The sequence below is a fragment of the Hemicordylus capensis genome, chromosome 5 (genome assembly GCF_027244095.1).
Source record: "Hemicordylus capensis ecotype Gifberg chromosome 5, rHemCap1.1.pri, whole genome shotgun sequence".
NCBI lineage: Eukaryota > Metazoa > Chordata > Lepidosauria > Squamata > Cordylidae > Hemicordylus > Hemicordylus capensis.
Genome location: NC_069661.1, coordinates 122,339,937 through 122,357,223, shown reverse-complemented (window position 1 = coordinate 122,357,223; position 17,287 = coordinate 122,339,937). Strand labels below are relative to the sequence as shown.

The 17,287-nt window shown below is 44.6% G+C and overlaps 1 long non-coding RNA gene across 1 annotated transcript; it reads left to right on the top strand.

Annotated features, from left to right (window-relative positions):
* The first annotated feature begins 7,645 nt into the window (after positions 1 to 7,645).
* LOC128325937 (uncharacterized) lies at positions 7,646 to 15,465 on the top strand. The gene is made up of 3 exons (XR_008307751.1): positions 7,646 to 8,157; positions 8,260 to 8,473; positions 14,263 to 15,465. It is a non-coding gene; the product is annotated as an uncharacterized LOC128325937 (long non-coding RNA).
* The last annotated feature ends 1,822 nt before the right edge of the window (positions 15,466 to 17,287 follow it).

Genomic DNA, 17,287 nt, shown 5'->3' with positions numbered 1-17,287 from the left:
CTCTTGCTCATAGGCAAGAATAAAATCAGTTGTTCTCCCTGGCATCTGCCTGCATGTGGAGTTAATGTGAATTGGCCAAGCAATCTTTGAGACACATTTTGCACCAGAGAAATCCCGCTTCTGGCCCCACTTTCTCCTTCTGGGTTAATAAACAACACTTGGAGGCTTGTAAAAAGTAAAGAACAGAGAAAAAAAAGATTTTTTATTAAAATTACTACAGACTAGTTCCATCTGAGGCTTTTGGCTTTTTAGATACACTTTAAAATACTTAGTTGGTTACAAGAATACTTCAAAAGCACCCAGATGGCTCTGGAGCAGCACACATTGAAATCTTAGTTACTTGGTTGCAAGAACCGATATTTAGGAAAATGCAAAGCACATACACAAATAAATATAAATTCCTGATGCGAAGTCTGACTAAACAAGCCTCCTGCAATCCTGTCTTACAAGGATCTACAGTCATCCTCCTGCAGCAAACTCCATCGCTGCTTGTTCTCTATCTCCCAGTACAGACTTCCTTTTTTCTTCCCCAAATTTCCCCTGTAGCTCTCATGCCCCACCCACTGGCTCAACTGATTGATCAAGCCCTGGAGTTCACCAGACTGTCAGTCAAGACAAGGGTTCACTTCCTGATAACTCTTTAGAGGGTGGGGAGACTGGTCACTACATGAGGTTTGTTTGTTTGTTTACTTTGGTACAGCATGACCAATGTTGATTTGGAAGTAAGTCCCAGTGAGATCAATGGGAGTTACTTTTTAGATTGCAGCCTTCAGTAATAACCAAACATTAAATTATTATGACCTATTTATTATTTATTTATTTGATTTGTATGCCGCCCTTCCAAAATGGCTCAGGGTGGTTTACAATTAAAACACACCACTAAAACAGTAAAGAGCTAAAACAAATTAAAAAACAACATAACAATTAACAAATGTTTTAAAACAACAATTAAACAATTACAGTGATTAAAACCCCCGAAATCGGGTTTTGAATTTTAAAAGAAACCAGAAATCTAGAAATCCAAGTTGCAGTCCTAAATCTCTCTCTCTCTCTCTCTCTCTCTCTCTCTCTCTCTCTCTCTCTCTCTCTCACACACACACACACACACACACACACACACCTCTCCAGCAGGCCCAAATTAGATGAGCCTTGACTATTTCTCTGCTATTCCCCTATTTCCCTGCTAACTGAGCAAAGAGGCACCTTTTAAAAGTGGTGGAGCTGGGAGACACTTGCAAGGAAGATACAGAAATGCTGGCATTCTCTTATCACACAGACATCAAACTTAAATGAATTTGAGAGTCAAACTCCCCACCCAGTAGATCCTTTGGGACCACACCCATAATTGTGGGACCACACCTGTAATTTTCCACAAAAAATGATGGAGTGGAGGAAGAGTAGTACAAGCAGTTCTCTCTAAACTCTGTACAAACTCTGTTTGTAAAAGGTCCGCTTGCCACGCAACTTCAAATTGCTACTTTCTTGTCAGTTAAAGTCCTTTCCCCAACATTGCTGCTGCCCTCAGTTGCCAACTCCCCATTCTCCACAGCATCTGGCAACCCTATTTCACTTTCCAGCTTCCCAACATCTGAGGCGCCTTCCCATGTCCCACGGTTTCCCCATCAGAAACCTCTCATATGCCAAACAGCTGCCCTTTCCCACCCTACCAGCCTAACATTCCTCCTGTCATCCAAGCCTCCTTTTCTACCAAGAGGTTATTTACAATTGGCTTCAGACTTTGGGGTAAATGTTGAGCTAAGCCACTTCGAAGTACACTTGTGGCATTGAGGGAAGCAGCCCCTCCCCTCTGCTCTCAGGTTTCATTTCCTCACGTACACATGGTAGGCACCAGTGTTTTCCTTCCTAGCCAATGGGGTTGGCGGGGAGAGATCCCTGCAGAGATAGATTTGCATTTCTGAAGAGATCATGAGGTGATTCTCACAATCGGGCAAAATCGGGCTAAGGGAGCCTAGCCTAATTTCGCCCGCATGTGAGAACCACCGGGCTTGCAGCCGAGCCCGGTCTCACCAAAACGAGTAACCCGTTAAAGTTACCTTCTCCTAAGCCCAGATTAGCAGAGAGAGCGCTCCACTAACCTGGGCTTTTGGATTGTGCGTTGCTGTGGCATGGCTCCATGCCGCGGCAACTCACGGGTAGACCCCCAACTGGGAGGCTAAAAAGCAGCCTCCCGGCTTTGGGGTCTCTCCAGCATGCCCTGCGCACTCGCACAGGGCATGTTGGAACTTCTGGGGGACGCATGGCCCCTGATCTCCTCAGCCCCCGCCGGCTCCATGACGGAGCCGGCAGTCGTGTGGGCAGCCAATCTGGCTGCCTGGGGCTCTGCGGGTGCTCGTCTGCGGGGAGAGCGGACTAATCCCACTCTCCCTGCTTAACCCCATCTGGTGGTTGCCACTGATCATGAGAACCACCTCCATGCCTCTTATCATGCTAATGATTCTACTCAGCGCCTCTCCCTGTTTGCTCCAGCATTTTCAGAAAAAGAAGCTTAAAACCAGCATTTCAAAAATCTGGAAATATCTTGAGATAAGCTAGAATTCACATCACAAAGCCCGGCTTTTGTGTGGAGTGTGTCCAAGGATCTCGTTGTGAATTCAGGGTAAGTTTGGCAGGTGTGTGAACCCACACACTCTCTCCTGAATGAGATTCGGGGCAGAAGCCCTGTGTATAAAGCCTCCAGGCAGAGAGAACAAAGAGGAGAAGAGAACAAAAAGGGGAATGAGGGATGTCTCTGCATGTTTACTTGGGTCCCTCCTGGGTAAGGCTGCTTTGAGGCAGGGGCCTGTAGCAGTCTCTTGCAGTGAACTATGAGCATACCAAGAGGGCTTAACGGGCACAAAGAAGTGCTAGGAAAACGTAAGTGTATTGCATTGTGGAGCTCATTTTCACTTTCCCACAAACAAGTACTGGATGAACCTCCAGAGGAAACAGCTCTAGACTTGGGGAGAATATACTTTCCTTTTGGGGTTCCCACAGTGCCATACTTGAGTGTCTTCAGATGCAGTACAAGACAAGCATTAAGTGCCTGGGGATAAGCAGGGTTTCTTTTGTCACAGAATAGTTGAACTGTAATATATTTTAAGAGTTTAATGCTTATTTTATCATTTGTGTAACCCTCCTTTAGCTGTCAGACATACCGCTGGTTATAAATCTAAAAATACTGCCTTACCATTATATCGGAATCAAAGGGAAGATTTATTCTTAGGCTAATAAAGACCTTGTAAAACTATCTTGAACCTCTCACGTTCCTTAATAAGGCCTTTTAAGAGGAGGTTTATCCTATATCTTGCCAATCCTAATCCCTACAGACTAAACTTTAGAGTTGAACAAGGAATGGTGGGAGAATGTGTTTCTTCTGATGCAAAGGAGTTGATAGTGTGTCTTTTCTGTTCCAGAGTAATGGTAAAGGTAAATTCCATATGATGAAAGAGTCCCAGTTAATCTCTCTGAAGCTTGGTGTCTCCATGCAACACCCTAGGGAGCTGGAATAAAGAGAAGTGGTTTTGTCTGGTAAAAGAATTGTAGGGGAACATGGTGGAGCAGACCCTTGTTCTACAGTAAGCAATATTGTTCCACGAACTTTCTTTTAACCCTGTGAATGGAAACCTTATGCACCACACATCTCACTGGGACAGAGAAAAGGAAAATGTAATGATGTTCCCAGCCTGCCCTGAAGTATGTAACAATAATCCAATGGTTTATATGCAACACATGTAAAGAAAGCAACTGTCCCTATCCAACCCAGCATAGCATACATCACAGCAGCTGTTCCTTGTCTCCCTTGTGTTGTGTAGCTTGTGAGCCCTTGTGAGATGTGGGACCATTTTCTCATTCCTTGTTCTCATTACGTTTCCCATGTAAACTGCTTTCTGAACTAATTATTGAAAAGTGGCATTTGAGGCCATGCACGGAGGCCATGGCAGAGCATGCAACAGAGGCCATGTGCGTGCTGCTGCCACACCGTTGCCACGTGTGGGCTGCTGGGAGGAACGCTGCATGGAGCAGCAGACACACAGGTAAGGACCTGCTGTTCTCTCTTTAAAAGGTGTTGATCACTGCCACCCCTCCGACGCTGCACTCGAACTGATGAACCGGTTCATAGTTCGGCTGAACCAGAGTGAACTGGTTTGTCAGAGCACAAACCGGTTCATATTTGAACCAGTGCATGAACCTCAGTTTGTGCACATCCCTATGGAATATACATAATAATAATAACAGCTGCAGCAACATGCTCACACATGTGCATAAATGTTCGTATTTATACACACATACAACATATATGTACACACAAGCATTAGGGGAGGAGCCCTAGCTCAGTGGTAGGGGATCTGCTTTGCATGCAGCTAGAAGATCCCAGGTTTAATCCCTGGCATCTCCAGGTAGAGCTAGGAAAGATTCCTGTCTGAAACCATAGAAAGCCTCTGCCAGTCAGTGTACACAATATGGAGCTAAATGGACCAGTGTAAGGCAGCTTCATACGTTCATGCAGTACTGGAGGTCCCTTTATCCTCCCCCACCTAAACACAGTTGGTGCCCAATCCAACATCCCAAATATCAGTGCCTGGCAAATCTTGGGTGCTGGACTAGGACCGGGGAGACCCAAGTTAGAATCCCCATTCAGCCATGAGACTTGCTGAGTGACTCTGGGCCAGTCACTTCTCTCTCAGCCTAACCTACTTCACAGGGTTGTTGTGAGGAGAAACTTAAGCATGTAGTACACTTCTCTGGGCTCCTTGGAGGAAGAGTGGGATATAAATGTAAAATGATGATGATGATGATGATGATGATGATAGTAGAGTAGATACTCTTTCTACCAAGCCCTCCAATTTTCTGTCCTAAGTGATCCACATACACTTTGGACCTAGTTCTGAAATAGAATATAGATTAGTGGTTTTGATCCTGCAAGTATCATATGACTAATTGACCAAAGGCAGCAATACATAATGAATCCCAAGGGGATAGCTATTTTAACTTGTTGCAGCAAAACCAAGGAAGAGTCCCATGGAATCCTAGAGACAAATGGGCCATAGTTCAGCGGTAGAGCATCTGCATTGCAAGCAGAAGGTCCCAGCTATGTTTTGATAGCTCCTTGTGCTTCTTCTGGGTTGCCTACCTACTACCCAGGCCTTTTTTTTTTTTTTTTTGGCTTCTGGTAGCACCTGAATCTCATGAAATTCTTGAGCAGCACAAGAGCATGCATGAAGGCTGCATTCAAAAAAGACAGCCCCTTCTTCTTCTTTTTGCTTTTGAACATAAAACCCAACAACTGTTCTTTGTGCTGATGCAGTACTGAAGCAAAATACATTAAAACCCCACTGTAAGAAATAATTTGAAACATTGAGTTAAAATGAGGAGGAAGTTACCAGGGGCAGAGGAAGGCCAGCGGTGGCCCAGGTTCTGCTGCCGCTGTGGCCCTCCTAGCCCCAGCCCCTGTGTCTGATGTCAGGCGCAGGGAGCATTTAGCCATGCCCCTCACATCTGATGTCAGAAGCGGGGCTGTGGTTTAGCTCCCAAATGGGGCCACACAGCCCCGTTTGGGAGTTAAACTGGCCATTTGCAGCACGGCTGGAGTGACTCTCCCCGCCTTTTTGAGCTAAATCACGCGCCCCCCGCGTCTAATGTCAGATGTGGGGTGTGTGTCTGGGTTCTTTGAACCCGTCCGCTCAATGGTGGTTAACTACCCCTGGTAGTTAATACTATTATTTATATACCACTTCCCAATGAAAACGCTCTCAATGTGGTTTACATAGAAAAAGAATAACAAGCCAGTTCCCTGTCCCCAAAGGGATCACAATCAAGCTTCCCTCTAAGGTGCACATGTGCATGTGTGTGTACCAAGCCCTGGGACCACACACAGCTGATTTGGAATGCAGTCTCTGCTGCACCCGCCACCTCTGCTCAACTGCCCGGCACCCCATTTTGCCGGCCGGGATGGGAAAAACTGCCCCATTTCCCCCTCTCCCCAGCTGGGCCGCCGCTGCACCACCACCGCCTCCTCCCTCCTGCCGGTTGGGCCTCAGCCTCCTCCTCATTTTCCAGCCAGAGGAGGAGGGAGGGAGGAGGACGGGCAGCAGTGGCTTCCTCCAGCAGCCCAGAGAGACCAGAGGTGGGGGCCTGGGGGGAGGGAGAAAATGAAGCCAGAGGAGAACAAAAGGTGCCCCCCCGGCAGCCCAGAGAGACCAAAGGTGGGGTAAATTTTTGTTTTTTAAAAAAGGTTTTAAACCCCCCCCCATTTTTAACCCCACCTCCAGTCTCTCTGGGCTGATGGGGGGTGGGGTCAACCCACCACCTCTCATCCTTCTCTCTCTCCATCCTCCTCTGGCTTCCTTTCCCCCCTGCCCCCTTAAAGCTGACCAGCTCCTTATTAATCTTGAGCTGCAATTTTGATTCTTCATTCACACTGCTTTTGTGAGATTTGGTTATTTTGTTTTAATTTAGTTTGCTGCCTTTCATCTCATGATCCCAAGGCAGTTTACAAATGTAGTGGATGCAATTAGCACTTAAAAGCACAGGGGTGAGTGTGTGTGTGTGTGTGTGTGTGTGTGTGTGTGAAAAGCTTTTAACTGCTTTGAGAACCTTTTTGGTTGAAAGTACCTGTAGTATATGAACATCTGTAATGTAAAAAATATGTACATGTTGTTGTGTACTCTTGTGTAACAGAAGATCAATTATGTATCCATGTGCACAGCAGAAGGAACAGTGGCTAAAAGACCAGCAGGTTTAACCACCTGGCTCTTGTTAATTAGATCCCAAGCTCAGGTGAATAATATAGTTTTTATATAGCCTATGAAAGGTCGGCAGAGACAAGAAGCCATACAGGTCTCAACTGGTTGCCGGGAGTTCTCCTTTTAGTAGAAAATGGAGGTGGTGGTGGCAGCAGCAGCGGTGGTGGCAGCAGCAGCAGCACCAGCGGCGGTGGCGGCGGCGGCATCTCCTCCCACCCCGGCAGCCCAGAGAGACAAGAGGTAGGGTAAAAAAATGTTTTTAAAAATTGCACTCCGTGCTTTGCGTGGTGCATTCCTTATTTCTGGGAGCCTGGGGAATTTTTTTTAAATTGATTCCTGGTGTGTGTGAGAGTTATGTGTGTACACTGTCCAGAACAAGCTCTTTCCACTCACTGGTGATAAAAATTCGAGAGAATACTGATCACAGTCTTTATTATCTATATACGTATTTAATTCTCTAAGGCATACCTGTGGCTAATCCTGTGCATGGCAGCTCTCTTGAGAGTTTGTGAGCAAAAGCACCTGATTGGCCAGTAGGGATTCCATATGCAGATAGGGAGGAGGAGCCTGTGAGAGCAGAAACACCATGGGCAATGGGGATTCCTTATGCAGATAAGGAGGAGGAGCCTGTGATGGTTAAGGTCAGTTGGAATGCAACTGTTACTGGTTGGAAAATGTTCTTGATTGTAGAGGAGAAAAATCTCTATATATAAAAGGATAGTGGGCAGGGGTCTGTGAAGAGAGGGGTCGTGAAGGAGAAATGAGCCTCTTCAGGAGAAGGAGGCTGCCGTTGTGTGAATTAGATGAGGAAACAAGATGAATAAGATCTGTTAACTCAGGAAGGGGGAGAGAGAGAGAGAGAGAGGGGGGGGGGGAGGGGGAGGGGAAGACAGAGGGGGAAAGCGAGTGGAGGAGAGAGAAAGAGAGGAGAATAGAGAAAGAAGGAAGGGAAGAGAGAAAGAAGGAAGGGTGAGGGATGGGCCTGAACCTGTCAGTGGCCTGAGGGGAATGAGTGGCTATGGCGACAGAAGCAAGGAAGGGCCCAGTCAACCATTGCTGCTGTTTGGGCCATTGGCGGAGGGAGGCATGCATGCAAGAGATGAGCCCAGGCCTGTCAGCGGCCTGAGGGGAACGAGCGGTCATGGTGGTGGCGGCAGCGAGGAAGGGCCTGGTCAACCGCTGCTGTTCCTGTGGATATGAGCAGGAGCAGGGCTTGGGTGAAGGTAGGGAGGTCTCTGGGAATAGGGGGCTGCAGCTTGGCTAATAGGTGCCAGCAATGCTGCAGTCACAGCCAAGAGGGGTGAGGGAGATGGAGTAAAGGGATGGAGGAGTGACCAAGAAGGGAGAGGGGGATGGAAGCAACCAGATGGAGGAGGAGGAGTGTGGCTCAGGTGAAGGTGGAGAGATCTCTGAGGTGAGGTGGGGCTGTGGCAGGGGGTGAGGGAAGCAATCAAGTACTACCACATAGATGCTCTGCATGGGTTAAGCTAATTGCTGTTGTGACTTTTTTAAAAAGGTGGACAACAGCAAAAGTCACTGAAAGAATGCTGCACCGGGACTGAATAGAGCCAGTTGCTCTCCCACTGCGGAATATAAGAAAATCACCACTATGAAATGTGCCTCTTTACCCAGTTAGCAGGAGTTATGTCACATAAACAAGTGGCGAGACTGCACTTTGGACAGCTCACAAAATAGCACTTCCCAGGGCTCAAGGATGGAAGCAATGTCAGGTAAATGGATTTCAAAATGAACTCAAGTGTATTGACAACTGAATCTTGAGCCAGTAATACAAGAAAGATCAGGGGTGGGTAGCAGTTAATTTTGAGCAGGGCCAAATTAAGGTTATAAGCAGCCCAGTGCTAATAGGAGAGCCAGAATGGGGGGGGGGGGGCTAAAGCAGGGCCTAAAAATCTGAAGGCCTAAGGCTTATTAGCCTGTGGGTTAATTTGGCCCTGAGTGTGAAGAACAAGGAGCTCAGGCAGCCTTGATTGATTATTTTTAGATTGTGAGCCCTTTGGGACAGGGAGTCATGTATTTTATTTTATTTTATTTGTTTGTGTAAACTGCTTTGGGAACATTTGTTGAAAAGTGGTATATAAATATTCATCGTATTGATATTGCTTCCTTGCTTTCATCTCTACTCATCCCCATTTCCCTGCAATTCTGCTTCACAGACTTTCCCCTTTTACCTCAAGTTGTATCTGTGACCACAGTACCTCACCATCTCCTCAGCCACATCTTCCTCCTGCTTGATGGCACACTTTACCTTTACCTAAAATTCCAAAATTGATGGCAGGGTAATATTATTATATTCACAAATTAAATATATTCAGGTTTTCTTCCACATATAAGGCTTTCTTGGTTACAGGGGGTTTGCTTTGTGAGCATTTTTATTTTCTAGAGCAAAAATCCACAGACTAAATATGTTTGTTGTGAGTGATATGTGTTATAGTGCTTCCTAGTAAGAAGCTAACTCTGCTACACATTGTTCAATAGGGGCCAATAACTAGAGCACCAGGCCAAATCTCCCATACAGTAGGTGTTTCTGGGTCACAACTTTGCCAATCTAGGGTTAAGAGAGGTATTTAAAAGGGCAGTATTTCTTGCAAAATAAGAGCGGTCCATTTTAAGGGCTATGTGGAGTAAACTACTAGGCAAGCTGTCTCTCTCTTTCTCTCTCTCTCTCTGCCTCTCTCTTTCCTCTCAAAGTGGCCCTTTAGGAAAACCAGTTGCTGGCCAGGATTATTATTATTATTATTACCCATTTTTTATCCTGCTCTTCCTCCAAGGAGCCCAGAGCGGTTTTATCCTCACAACAACCCTGTGAACTTGAAGTAGGTTAGGCTGAGAAAGAAGTGACTGGCCCAGAGTCACCCAGCAAGTCTCATGGCTGAAAGGGGATTTGAACTTGGGTCTCCCCGGTCTTAGTCCAGCACTATAACCACTACACCACGCTGGCTTTTATTATACAAGCATGTAGAAAAACAACCATTTATGATCTGCATCTTGCTTTGATCTGTTAAAAGTGAGATGCAAAAACCAGTTTCTGCCATTTACAGAAAACCAGAGATGTAAAAACCAGTTTCATTTTGCTATATGTGTGTGTTTGTTTTTTAGGGGGTCTAAATAGTTCCTCAGTGAGGTCCATGTAAATCTTCTCAGAAACCACAACACCCTACTGAATATTCTATAATAATGCATGGCTTGATTGCTGAAGCACAAGAGGGTGATGCAAAAAGTTACATGCACACACAATATGAGACTGACCTTTGGCACAATATTTTCCTGTTCATTTTAAGAAGGGACTTTCTAAAAATAGCTAGAGTCTACTAAAGTCACAGCCTGGAAGATGAAAGATTTTGTAAGCTGCAGTTCTTGGAGGCTAATTAGAAAGCATTTTGTCAGTATTAGATGCTAATCTATTTAATCTTCCCTTGTAATCAATACTATATAGGCTTTACAGTCACCTGTTTCCAGGAACTTAAATTAACTAACTTCATAGATGGCTCAACTAACTTCATAGATAGTAATGAGAAAAGGAAACTAAGAATGAAGCTCCAGATCAATGGTCCAGAGATCTCCTGTGTCAATCTCACATTTACAGTTGCGTAATATCCCCAACATATTTACAAAAATAAAACACCCAACCCCCTCATAATATATATATATTTTTAAACAAGTATGATTCTTCTTAATTAAACCTTAAACATCTTTGCTTTTTAGCAAACATGCTTATTTTCATAAAGGAAGTTCTTGCGAGTGTGTGTCGAGTATAGTAACCATAAGTCTAAGATTGTGGCCCTCTGAAAAAGATTTTAACTAATCTTTGTGTGGGTGTCGCTTATCATTAGGAAGTGAACTTTTCCAGCTCAATTCTAACCATGTTTACTCATAAGTAAGTTCCATTTAATTCCATTTAGCTGTCATGGTAAGTAGCTGTTTGTAGTTGACTAATCTCCAGGTTTTCTAATGCTTTTGCTACATGCCATACATGTCAATGTTTACTGACATTTATTCATATGTTGGCATTACAGGTGAAATGCAATTTGGAGGGGGGAGGAAAAGGGGGGGAACCCCAAAACCAACAAAACCCCTCAGGAAGAACACCCAAAATCAGATCCCACCCTTGAAATTCAGTGACTCTTCAAATTTAATGATTTGAATTTTCCACTCAGAATTTGATATTTAGTATCAGAATTGAGATCTGGCCTGAACATTCAAAATAAGACTGTTTACACTGGCTCTCTCTAGAGAGGTGATGGTACTAGAGAAGTGAGCCGTGTGTGTGTGTGTGTGTGTGTTTCAGAGAGAGAATATCAGCTGTACAATATGCAAATATTGTATATTTATTTATTTAAATTGGATTTAAAATATTTCTATACTGCCCAAAACTTGCATCTCTGGGCAAACTTTAAATTAAAATAATTAAAAATTAAAAATTAAAAACAATTAAAATAATTTAAAACATTAAATTAATTAACAATTAAAGTCATTTAAAAATTTAAAAGATTTAAAACCCAGTATTAAAATTATTTAGAACTATAAATTTAATTAAAAGCCTGGGTGAATAAATGTGTCTTCAGTGCCTTTTTAAAAGTTGCCAGAGATAGAGAGGCTCTTATTTAAAACAGGGAGCGCATTCCAAAATCCAGGGGCTGCAACAGAGAAGGCCCATTCCCGAGTAGCTGCCAGACGTGTTGGCAACAGCTGCAGGTGGACCTCTCCAGGCAATCTTAGCAGGCGGTGGAGCTCATGGCAAAGAAGACGTTCTCTTAAATACCCAGGGTCTAAGCTGTTTAGGTCTTTATAGTAATGAACACCACCTTGTATTTTGCCCGGAAACATATCGGCAGCCAGTGCAATTCCTTCAACACAGGAGTAATATGGTCTCTCATAGATGACCCAGAGACCAACCTGGTTGCCATGTTCTGAACCATCTGCAGTTTCCGGATTACATACAAAGGCAGCCCCACGTAGAGCGCATTGCAGTAATCTAGCCTAGAGGTTACCAGCAATGTTTTGAGGTAGTTCATCTCAAGAAACAGATGCAGCTGGCATATCAGCCGAAGCTGATTAAAAAGCACCTCTGGCCACTGCCTCAACCTGGGACGCCAGGAAGAGGTTTGGATCCAGAAGCACCTCTAGACTGCATACCTGTCCTTCCAGGGGAGCATGACCACATCCAGAACCGCCAGATCAAAATAGTCTCCTGAGTTTCGACCCCACACAATAAGTACTTCCATCTTATCTGGATTCAGCCTCAGTTTGTTATCACTCAACCAGCCCATTACTGCCTCCAGGCAGGCATTTAGGGAGGTCATGCCTTCTCCTGATGATGTTGACATGGAGAAATAGATTTGGGTGTCATCAGCATATTGATAACACTCTGCACCAAATCCCCGATGATCTCTCCCAGTGGTTTTATGTAGCTGTTAAACATCGGAGAAAATACGGAGAATATACACAATCAATTTTTTAAAAACTAAAATGAAATAAACCCCTATCTTGATAGACAAATGACAGTGCTTACTATGTTGTTTTGGAGCAATAATCTTGTTCAGAAGCATAGTCATGGCAGCAGGCTATGAGACTGACACCATCACAAACTTCTCATTAGCCATGTGCCTGCAGCCCAATAAATAGATCACACTAGGGATGTGCCAAAACGCAATTCGTCATCTGGATCACAGGCTTATATAGCCTCTTTAAAGTGGAGGAGAGAGCAGGTCCATATCTGCTGCTCCTCCAATCACCACCATTGCCCATAATCCCAGTGCTCCCCCCAGCTATGCTCATGCACTGGTGGGATGTCTCCCAGCTGCTCCTGCACAACGCCAGCATGCACATGGCCTCTTCTTTGGAGGAGCTGTGTAAGCCATAATTTTAAAAGGGATGTCCCTGCGATTCGGATGCTGAATCGTATTTCAAGCGCATCCCTAGATCACATTCAGTCACTGAATATTGCTAGTGATACTGCTATATCACTAGTGGGGGATAGGAAAGCATACACGACTGGCCAGCTGCTGCTGATTAGATCAGCAGCAACTAGCAGGTTGTCCATAGAACAGCTACTGAGCAGGAGCAGTGAGAACTGGAATTTCAGCAGCTGTAGCCTTAAAGATCTCCAAGCGTTCTTAAATAGCCCCTGGTGTTACAAATCACTCCCCACAGGAGTCTGTCCAAAGGCAGCCTCTGTTTTAGTTACAATGTGGCTGCTAACCAGTTTGTATTATGTTCCTGACAGACGTGATTTTGACATTAAGTAAATGATCACACGGACAGGTCTTTCAAGCACGAATATTAGTTTCAGTGTATTCACTGTACTTTGTAGCATTGATCCAAGTATGGAAGTAGAGAGTTTACCAATATGATGAGCTTCACCTCAGCTCATGAGGAAATGTGGTTTGGTATTGCTTCAGTGAGCATACAATAGAAGTTCGGAGACAACAGGTGGGTGCCAGAAACAGATGGAAGAGCGCAAAGTAACAAAGACTTGATTATGCGCAGCACGGCAAGCTGCGATCACGGCATGCCAGCTGCTTAGCTACTGCCAAAGATTTGTAGGCATCACGGCAGAGAAGAGGTCTAAGGGAATTAGGGGGACAATGAAGGCTCTTCATAGATATTTACAGTAGCCTTTTCCATACTACTGATTGCGATGGGAAAAAGAACCAAAGGCTGGGCTGGGAGGGCTTTTTAATGAAGGAGTGGAGAAAAGATGGCATGTCTTTTCCCAGTCTTGGAGCCTTGATGTTTCCCAGTCTTGGAGCCTTGATGCCTTCATCTCCCATAAACATGCTTCCTCTTTCTTCATACTAATTTCCTTAACATGTGTCCCTAGCATTCAGTGGAAGGATCATAGTGGGAAACATTAAATAGATATTATCAGAAGCTCAGATAACATAGGGTGGAGTTTTGTGTATTCCACAATTTCATCAGAGTACAGCAAAACAAAACAAAAAACCCCAACAGATAAAGGCTTTCTTATGAGCTGCCTAACCCATGCTAGGGCAGCCTAGCCTGAGTTAGGCTACTCGTGTGGAGCTCCAGGATCCGCACAGATCCTGGTGCTCCTGCCCAGCCTAAACCAACTACTTAGCCCGGCTCTTAGCCAAGGTTAAAGCTGTGAGCACGTCCTTAACCTGGCTGCCCAAAGAGACACAGAGATGAGTGCCTAGAGTGCCCGTTTGACAGGGGAATCCTAAAATGCACCTCACTTGGTGCACAGTGCATTGTGGGATTCCTGGAGGCAGGGACCATTGTGCAGATAATCAAGGAGTGTGGTCTGCATTCCCAGCAACATTGCTCTATTATGGCCGGGTGGGGGGAGAGTTGGACCCAGGCTTCCCCCACACTCGCCCGGTCATGTGAATGGCCTCAGAATGTTGTATTGGTGCCAAATTTAGCTTCATGAGAATCTCAGCTTTCTTCTGTTTTTTTAAAAAAGCTAAGTTTCTAGCCATCTTTAGTGTTGGTTTGTACCTAAATTGTGGTGTTAATGCACTTGCTTTCTTTGTAGAGGTATATATATAAACATGGTGTACTTTGTCAAGGACATCTCAGCCAAGCTGTCAGCCATTTGCCTGAGCTAAAGAGAGGAAAAAAGAGGACACCTGGAACAAGAGAGACTGGACAAGATCCGAGAACTGTGATTGGCTGGACCCAGCTCAGCATACTGTTCTGGTCAGCTAAAGTGAAGTAAAGAAAAATAAACTGAGGTTGCCTCATCCCAAGGGAGGTGCTACAGCATGGGAGAAACACAGAATTAGGAGCAGTTCCCTCTTCTACACCTCCAGTAAGACCCAGCCTACCTAAAGAACCTAGGGAAAGGTTATGCATGCTTTTTTCTTTCTTCCAGCAATCGTTTGCACTACATAAACTTTTGACATATGAAGCTATCTCATACTGAGTCAGACCATTGGTCTATCTAGCTGGCTCTTTCCTACTCTGGCAGGCAATGGCTTTCTAGGGTTGCAGACAAAGGGTCTTTTCAAGGTGTGCTACCAGAGCTCCTTTGTTGACTGGGGATACTGGAGACTGAACCATAGCCTCCTGCGGACAAAGCATGTGCTCTGCCACGGAGCTATGCCCCTCCCTTCAGGTTTTCCTATTTCTTCTAGCTACTGCAAATGGGTTTGAGTCTGAAACTGATCAACACCCTCCATCATAACAAGAGATTGGCTGATAAGACAATTGGGGGTGTGCCTCCAGCACCCTGGATAGCTCCTCTTCAAAAAAATGAGCACAATCAAAATTATGCAGAATTGGAAAAAAAATCTATATAATTATTTCTCCAAGATGGGATGTGTGGGGACATGGCAGAAAGGAGGTGATTGGTACCCGGTCAGCTAGTACCTTTAAAAATGCAAATATGCTTGTTGTGCATGTGTATACACCTCACAGAATGTTGCTTTTCTAGCCAGATAATTTGGATTGCCAGGGGGCAAAAATGATTTTTTAAAAAACACGGAGATATTGTTAGATTGTTAGTGTTCAAGAGTTGGGTGGGGGAGATACAGAGTATGACTCCATTTTATCTCAGTTTTGAGGACGTTTTGATTGCCTCCAGAGATACAGCACCCACTTACTAATCCTCCTTTTTAAAATCAACAACTATTTTCTATAAAATTATACATAATTTTTAAAACATACAAATAAACCAGTTATATCTATTAATGAGTGTGCCTTATTTTCCCACTATTAAATAAAAAGCTTTTAATTGAAAATATCTATTATGCTTTTGTTGTCCTTCCCTTCTAATATAACCAACTAACTTTGACATAGCTGTGTCCTCATATTGACGTACTTCTTTCTATTGCTTAGGGTTGCACATGTGGAGAGATAATTTGCTACAATCTTAAACCCACCTTTACTACATTTAGTCTTCTTTCAGAAGCACCAAGACCATTTAATCATTTGTCTTAGATTAAGACGGGTCTCTTCAACTTGTCACCCACCAGCCTTACTGGATGACCCACCTGGAGATTGATAAACCTCCTGGCTTTGCTGCCTTTCTGAGATGGCAACAAGTTTGGTACAGGTTTGAGCTCATTTGTAATGGGTTGGGGAAAACCTGGAGTTTTCCTTTCTGACACATCTCTTACTTATGGCACCATCACTAGATGGGTCTTCACTTTTCTGCTACTGCTTGGGAATAAGTGAACACATAAAGGATGCAAGCTTCAAATACTTCTGTAGCAAGTCAGGAAGCACTCAGTGCTATAGGCCACCTCCAGCCTCAGAGGCAAGATGCTTCTAAATCCCAGTTGCAGGGGAGCAACAGCAGGAGAGAGGGCATGCCTCTTGCCTGTGGGTTTCTCAGAGGCATCCGGTGGGCCACTGTGTGAAACAGGATGATGGACTAGATAGGCCTTGGGTCTGATCCAGCAGGGCATGTTCTTATAACTGGTCTTGTATTAGCGAGCATGAATTGTCCCCTTTGCCAAACACAGTTCACCTTGGTGTGCATTTGGATGGATGACTACATCTGAGTGCTGTAAGATATTCCCCTTAGGGGATGGGGCCATAGCCAGCATAGCATAGCATGCATAGGATAGTGGTTAGAGTGTTGGACTAAGACTGAGAAGACCTGAGTTCCAATCCCCATTTAACCATGAAACTCACTGGGTGACTCTGGGCCAGTCATGTATCTCTCAGCCTAACCTACCTCACAGGGTTGTTGTGAGGATAAAGATAACTATGTACACCGCTCTGAGCTCCTCAAAGGAAGAGTGGGATATAAATGTAAATAATAAATAAATAAATAAATAAATAAAATAGTTCAGTGGCAGAGCAACTGTTTGCATGCAGAAGGACCCAGAGCCACTCCCTGGCTTCTCCAGGTAGGGCTGGGAGAGATTTTGCCAGCAACCTTAAAGGAAGTGCTGCCAGTCAGTGTAAACTATAGATGGCTGAGCTAGATGGATCAATGATCTGACTTGGTATAAGTCCACTTCCTATGTTCCTAACTGCAAAATTTGGTGAGAAATAACTCCCCTTGCATGTGGCATGCTGGTTGCTGTCACGGTTCTGAAAGAGGCAAGCACACTGGAGTGTGTGAAGGCACACTGCTCTATCTTTAGACACAGCAACTGAAGAGGGTGGAAAATGGTGGTGGCTGAGCTTTGCACACTACCAAGCTCCTTCCCCTTACAGCCAATTCAGCTGTACCTACCTGTGGCCAGGCCTGAGAATCAGGGAGGTGCTTTAAGCATATTTCAATTAATCAGTTCTGGGTCTAAGTCTGGACCACATCCAAGCCCTGCGTAATTTTATGTGCGATGTATACATGATTTCGAATGTTGAGTCAAAGGTTGTGCAGTGCAGCCACAGGGAGGCTAAATGCTACAATAAGGTAAGGAGCAAAGGAGAGGAAATTGAATAAGGAAGGCTGCTGGCAGTTAATCGGATCAAGAAACTGCTTCTGTGGCTACAAAAAAGAACATTGGGCTCTTTGAACATGTGAAGCTGCCTTCTACTGCATCAGAGCATTGATTCATCTAGTTCAGTATTGTCTATTCTGACCGGCAGCCAGCAGCCCCAGG